The sequence below is a fragment of the Zea mays genome, chromosome 4 (assembly GCF_902167145.1).
Source record: "Zea mays cultivar B73 chromosome 4, Zm-B73-REFERENCE-NAM-5.0, whole genome shotgun sequence".
Taxonomy (NCBI): Eukaryota; Viridiplantae; Streptophyta; class Magnoliopsida; order Poales; family Poaceae; genus Zea; species Zea mays.
Genome location: NC_050099.1, coordinates 213,768,462 through 213,775,602, shown reverse-complemented (window position 1 = coordinate 213,775,602; position 7,141 = coordinate 213,768,462).

Sequence of the window (7,141 nt, the reverse complement as noted above, 5' to 3'; positions counted from 1 at the left end):
CAAATAAAAAAGGTGCCTATTGGTCACTTTGTCGAGTGTAACACTCGGCAAAGAGATTCTTTGTCGAGTGTCAAGACCATAACACTCGGCAAAGAACCAAGACCTGGGCACCGGTATAGGTTCTTTGCTGAGTGTAATGTCTCTGACACTTGGCAAAGAGACACGCTTTGCCGAGTGCCGTACGTAGCACTCGGCAAAGAACCTGACATGGGGACCCTCCCTGGTGGGTTATTTGCGGAGTGCCCCAGGTGGCACTCGGCAAAGATTGATTCTTTGCCGAGTGCTGCCGGGCAGACACTCGGCAAAGGTAACTTCTTTGCCGAGTGTCACCAGGGACACTCGGCAAAGACACCGTCTCTGTCACCCGTCGCCATAACGGCTGCTTTTCTTTGACGAGTGCTCCCTGGCACTCGGCAAACCTCTTTGCCGAGTGCCCGAGAAAAAGTACTCGGCAAAGAAGACTTTGTCGATGCACTATGTGCCGAGCCTTCTTTGCCGAGTGCGACACTCGACAAAGCCTTTGCCGAGTGTTTTTAAGGCTTTGCCGAGTGCTTCAGGCACTCGGCAAATACGGCGATTCCGGTAGTGTAAATTTAAAAAACATCCTCAAACTAGAACCAGACAACTTACACAACCTTAACTTTGAATGGTTGAGACGGTGGTTTTGGATGACGATACGACCTATAGGGCCTATATGTCTTCAGTTGTTTGGCCATATCATCGTTTCATTTAGAGGGTGTTTGGTTCGAATAGTCCATTTTAGATGAAGTGGTACATCATGAGTCCATTCCATAAATTCGGTTTAATGAGTCCATTCCATAAATTTGGTGTAATGAACCCATTTCTTATATTATTACTAATTATTAGCCTATAAGAAATAAAATGGTGATAGATCAACTTATTCCATTCTACAAATCAAACAAGAAAGTGAGAAGTGAGAAGATTATGAACTACCTCATTCCTCAAACCAAACACGCTATTATTAATTGAGCTCTGAAATAATCAAAAATAAAAAAACTAGAATGCGCTGCAAGTTTGATATAGATCATGTCTCCATCACATGTTTAAAGAATTCAAATATTTTAATATCATAACCACAAAACTTAAAACGATATTTGGAACCCTCAACAATCTCAAATAAAAACATTTCAGCACAAAAATACAGGTCATATGTCTTTTTAAAAGAAAAAAATATTAATTTTTAAAATATGAGAAATTAAAATAAGTATTCAGGCTTTTAAATGATCTCATGTAAAATATATCAACCGCATAGATGTAGATCATACTTTGAGCTGCAGTTTTATTGTAGATCATGTCGGTGTCCGTGGTTGTTTGAAAAAAATCAAAAATGAATTTAAAATATTAGAAATTTAAAACAAAAATGTGTGCATCTAAAACATCCCATCTAAAAATACCATTTATAAAGATATATATATATATATAATCAGTATATTGGGAGCCTAAGACTTTCAATAGTTACATGAAGCTCCTCTTGTCCGTGTCCAACGACCAAGGTGCATGCGGTCGGGCGCATCCCGCTGCCATACACCAAGTCAAACCTCCCCACGCACATCAGTCAAACATCGAAGCCCGTGTGAGACACAAGTCATAAATTATGATTCTGTTTTTTTTTGCGTAAATAGTTCATATCGATAGCATAAAAACCTCGTCCATACATAGGCGTCCGCACGCGGAGGCGCATGCATGCAGATCCTATTTTTATGGTAGATCCGATAATTATGGTAGATCGTGGTTGTTTTTATGGCATGTGCGTAAATTTTGGATGACATTTTCGTTTCCACTGCATGCGCGCAAAAAATGGATGGCTCCATAAATATAGGCTTGCTCCAACAACCATGCAGCTAGGCTCGTTAGTATTAGTTTATGATATACTGGTACTAATTATGTTACATGATGTAGATATTTATGCAACGCGGTACACTGCGTAAAAATCTGTTTCCTGCTGCATGCGCACAAATTTAGGAGGACAATAATGTGTGATGAAAGGAAATGGATTGGTATGCATGGAAACAAAAAAATCTTATTTAAATACTTTATTTCCTCCATAAATATAGGATCGCTCCAACAACCATGCAGTTAGGCCCATTAAAACAATTTATGATATATACTGGTACTAATTACTCTACACGGTGTAGCTATTTATGCAATGCGGTACATGCATAAAAATCTGGCATTCGGTTCACTAGTGAACGCATCTCCATATTCGAGCATAAAAAACCTTCAGTTTTGAGCGTAAATACTTACAGTTATGAGCGTAAATACTGATCAAATATGCATGATGTTCCTATTTTTATACAAGTACAAAAATTATGGCAACCACTAGGAACATGCATGCGATTCCTATTTTATGTAGATCCGAAAATTATGGCAGGTCATGTGAGATTCCATTACATGCACAAATTTTGAATGGTATTTTCGTTCCCACAACATATACGCAAAAAATGAATAACTAATATCGCGCAAACCATAAATCGTTATAGAAAGTTGCATAAATACATATATCGTACATCATAATTAATGAAATGAATATCCTAGTATAGGCTAAACCAACAACCGCATGCATAAAAATGGATTGGAAGAGGTCGTCGCCAGAGGATGCCATCGAGACCACCGGATTGGAGGAGTTAGTCACCGAAGAATGCTCGAATCGTTGTACGGATCGTCAACCCTTGCAGCCCGCGCCTCGCGCAACCACCGTCGCCATCGGAGCCAGTCGCGCGCCGCGTGGCCACCGCTGCCAGAGACGGTGGTGCCTCACGGGATCGCCAGAGGGGGCCATCACTACCGCGTGCGGAGCCATCGCCGTATGAGCCTTTAGCCGCGACCGGCGCTCGCTCCTCCGGGGCCACCGTCATCGCTGCGCGCGCATTCGGGGTCGTCGTCGCCTCTCGCGCCTCGGGTAACCTAAGTAAAAGGTGAAGAGACTCCAAAGTCATTCCTAAGGGGATGCAGAGTCTTATTTTTCATGATTTGTGCATAAACATCATTTGCATCATACCATCACATCATATTGCATAACATTGCATCATACATCATTTTGCATCGACAGAAGCAGTGGAAAAAGAAGGAAAATTGCTCCTTCAAACATATCGGCTAACCCATGAGGTTAGATCTACCTTCGGTAAAGAGTCACGAAAGAATGAATCAATAACACAAGATCTATGCCTTTGGCAGAGGTGTTTTTATACAAGGTTTGCGCTTTCGCCAATGATATTCATATGAAACATCCACAAAAAGATGTTCAAAGTTGCTTTGGCAAAGAAGGGGGTTTCTTTCTTTCTTTATGAAGCGTGAAAAGAAGGGAAGGTGTTTTTTCGCATACAACTCAAAAATGATATGTACGAAGGTTTCACGGCTCACAAAGAGATATATTACATCATTAAATATGCAAATAGTTAGCAATTGTTTCTTACAAAAATGAAACTACATGCAAAGATTCTAAACTCTCAATAGATAGGCCCTAGTCATCTTTTAAAACTTTGTCAGCAGCTTTGTCGAGTAGTATGTTGACAGCTTCGTCAATGGCGTCGTTAGCTATTCTAATTATGTCAAGCGCCCCCTTAAGAGATGGATCAACTTCAGGATCGTATGGCTCTAGAGGGGGAGAGAGCTCAGCTGCACCAAAATACAAGTGTCTGCTAGTACCGAAGCTAAAATAATTTAAGAAGATAAGTCATGATAGATATACCTATAAGTCTGGCACATTCAGCAACTTTTCAGTTCTCCTGGCCTCTTCCAAGGCGTTGTGAGACTCTTTCTCATTCTTTCTGATAGCTTCGTCAGCTATCTCTCGGCCACCCTTCAGCCATACTTCGGAATAGAACTTTCCACTTAGTACAGTGGCTTCGGCCAAAGGGATTTTAATATCGCTGACTGTAAGTGAGAATCCTGGCTGAACCACAGCCTTGCCATGTTCGCAGCTGACCTTTTCAAGGACCGACACGACCCCACGGGCGCCAGCAAAAGCACAGAAGTCCCCCCTATCACTGAGGATCTCCTCAAAAGCTTCGTCTTTGCCGTTAATCCACCGGATAACCCCGTCAGGATCACCGCGGATAAAGTTTTGCTCTGAGGAGAATGTGCCAACCTTAGTGAAACAATTTTTCAAATTATTAGCACATTCTGTAGCAATATTGTAGCATTCCTCTTTAGCTTGACGAAGCTCCTCAATATTCTTCTGTGCTCTTAACCATTCCATGTCAGATATCTCACACTTTGTTTGTTCCACATTGAAATTTCCAGTTACTTCGTCAAGTTTCTTTTCTAATTCTTGCACTTCGGTTTTGCAATTCCACTTGAGTGGACAGCGCATACTCCAAGTCAGCAATGCGCTTCACATCTTTTAATTGCCTCTCTTCAGCCTTCTTCATCCTCTGCTCTGCTTTAGAAAGGAAAGAAAGTCTGGTTTCACTAGATTTTAATCTCTCCACCAAAGAGAACATGATCTTATCCTTTTCAAGAGCTTCGTTTCTCAATGTTATGACCTCCGAACAAAGGTTTCCAATTACTATTTGGCTACTTTCATCTTCCACATCCTTTTGAGCTTTTAAAGCTTTACTTAGAATTCAACCCTGGTAAACAAAGTGTGAACAAATAATAATGATAAGAATTACCACAAAAATAGTTCACCGTAACAAAAATTACAAAATGAGAAGCCAAAGTATACAAACCTTCAAGCTGTTGTAGGCGAGGTTATCCGCAAGCTGATCCTTCGTCATTGCAGACAGACCAAGCTCAAGCTTTGGATACCCCATGTTGTCCATCATTTCATGGCAGACATTGATCTCCTTAATGTTCGGTAGATAGTAAAGGAAGTCATCTTCGTTGTCTCCTCCGTATACCAAGGACCCTTGGGGGTATTTCAGCTCCTTAGCATAATGTTGCACTTCGGCAATTCGATCTACTGATAGCTGCTTTCTCGAAGCATGTCGAACAATGTAGTCCAAATCACCCTAGGGAGGTGCTTCGGGAACAAGTGTCGTGGCTTTTCTAGAAGATTTTCTTTCGCCAGGTCTACTGGCGTAGCTCCCGAAGGCTTTGCTTCAGCATGAATAGGAGAAGCGCTTGCAGCGGATACTTCCCTTGCATCTTCAATTTTTTCATCAGAAACCTCAGCAGTAGCAGGAGTGGGCAACTTAGTGGATTGTAAAACAGCATCCAGAACACTAGCCATTCTCCTCTTCCTAGGAGTCGTTGTTGCATTAGTTGATAGCTTCGGCAACCCTGTCACAATTGGGGGACTCAACAGTTTTGGTTGTTCTTCTGTTGTTTCTTTCTTCCTGGCTCTTCTACCGGATCGACACTAGCTTCAACTGGCATAGCAGGAACTATTTCCATCGCTAAGGGGACAGCTTCGACACTTTCAATAAACTTCACCTTCTCTGTCATAGGCACTACAACAGTCTTTTCAAAGGAGTGTAGCTTCAGCCTACGGGTCAGGACCTTAGCTCCCTTCGGCTTTGGTGCACCGGAAGAGGTTGAAGTGGCAATTTTTCTCTTCCCTCCTTGTTTTCGAGCAGGAAAACAATAGTCAGGATAAACAAACCCGATCACATCAAAAACTCTGTTCAGTCTCTTTTTTCCTCGAGCACCGAAGGCAATGGTCATGGCTTCATCATCTGCCTTCGTGTAGGCTCCCAACAGCTCATCACTGGTTGCCTCAACAACCTCTAGTCAATCGTCATTTGGCTCATCAAATTGGCTCCTATACCGAAAGGTCTATCTTAGATAAACAAAACCACCTTGGCTGGAGCTAGCAGCAGTTTCCTTCGGCATCTCCCAGTCATTCACAAGAGGCCATACCTTGTAAGCAATGTGTTCATGTACCAAATCCCTGGAACCGATGTAAGTGCACACGGTGTTGAAAGCCATTAAACGCGCCTGCACTTCGTTCCCAATTGCAATTGATGGCCTTCTAATGCCGAAGCGTGACCATATGGGACGCTGAATAATGCCCCTCACATCCTCCCTTTCACTCAGATCATTTTTCACACAGAACCATTGCTTCATCCAAGAACCCGGACATTTCTTTCGAAATGTTGGCACGGGATACCTAGAGTCAAAGCGGGGCACAAAGTTGTAGCACCCGAAGTTGTTATGGTACTGCTCCTTCCCAGTTGCCTTCGTCTGGTAAGATAAATCATGAATATTACAGAAGCATCTGGCATCTGGCTCTAGCCCTTGGCTCCTCATAGCCCAAATAAAAAACCTCATTTTAATCAAAGCTTCGGGAGTAAGTTGATGAAGGTATATTTTAAATGTCTTCAGTACTACAACCAGCATCTTGTGCAATGGAAAACGAACCCAGCCTTCATGAAGCTTTTAAAAACCACTACTTCATCTGCTTCGGGAAGAGGAACGGTACTTTCTCCTCCATCCCTCACAATGGATATATCGTGAAAATATTTTTCCTTCATCCCTTCAATCTGTCCTTGTTTAACACTGGATTTTCCAAAAACAACATGGCTTGGCCTCCACGGCCGATCTTCGGCATCCTCGTTACCACTTTCCACATCAAAGCTATCATTGTCGCTCGAATCCCCAGATAGCCCAGCCAACATTTCATTAGTGATTTTTTTCAACATTGGTCCTTTCCATTGCTTCGTAAAAACTAGTAGGTGTGGGGTCTACAGTCTTCTTGTCCTCGGCCATTTCGATGATGATCACATCAAATGCCTAAGCTAAAAAAACAATTGCGCTCACAGAAGAAGAAGGCTAAAATGACAATCACACCACAAAAAGCTAGATGACACGAAAAATATTCATAGTGCAGGCCTCTATATATATACTCGAAGCTCCACTGGTCGGTGGGTCCCATGATTCAGAACAATTCGTTATTCTAGCGAAGGGAAGATGTTTTTTCGGACCTTTGGCTAAAGGCCTTCGTTCGTATCGCAGTCTAAATTCATTACAAAGAAACAAAATAATACTGCGAGGGGCTACTGTTGGGGGCCTTTCTCTTCCGAAGGTCCTCAAAAACATGACTAACCTTTTGCTTCTAGCATAATATTGATTATTACAGGGAGCTTTGGTTCATGATAGAAGTCTTCTCCTCTGTCGAAAGTCTTTAAGACAAAGGTATAGCCCGAGAATGATAACAATGAATGCCGAAGCTATAGCT